Raw genomic sequence first — 649 nt, forward strand, 5'->3', positions numbered from 1 at the left:
TCTCCTGACCTCATGATCTGCCCACCTCGGCCTCCCAAAGTGCTGGGATTACGGGCGTGAGCCACCATGCCTGGCCTCACAGAGTGACAAGGTCTCACTCTGTTCCTGAGGCTTGAGTGCAATGGGACAATCATAGCTCACTGTAACCTTGAACTCCTGGGTTTAAGCATTCCTCCTACCTCAGCCTCTTAAGTAGCGAAGACGACAGGTGCAAGCCACCACACCTGGCTCATTTTTTATTTTTTGTAGAGAAGGCGTCTCACTATGTTGCCTAGGCTGGTCTTGAACTCCTGATCTCTAGTGATCCCCCTGCCTCTCATCCCCCTTCAGCCTCCCAAAGTACTGGGATTACAGGGATTTTTTTTTTAAGAAGTCAAAACATGTTTATCCCCAAAGATGCCTGGAATTTTCCATATGAACAGCATAGGCATCATTAACGAAGATGAAAACTTGTTAGAAAAGAGTGAGTTTTTCTGTTTAGCAACTTTGGAATGTGACATTTTGCAAGTTCTACATATTCCCTTCTAGGATTAATTAGCCATTATTTAAAGTTTTCTTGCTGTCCACAGTATTCCTTGGTAATGCCAAAAAACTTTTATGTCTTTTCTTGAGCGGTGACAAAACTTAGACTTGAACCTAAATTCAGAAA

This window comes from Hylobates moloch, unplaced genomic scaffold, assembly GCF_009828535.3.
Source record: "Hylobates moloch isolate HMO894 unplaced genomic scaffold, HMol_V3 SCAFFOLD_8, whole genome shotgun sequence".
NCBI classification, from domain to species: Eukaryota; Metazoa; Chordata; class Mammalia; order Primates; family Hylobatidae; genus Hylobates; species Hylobates moloch.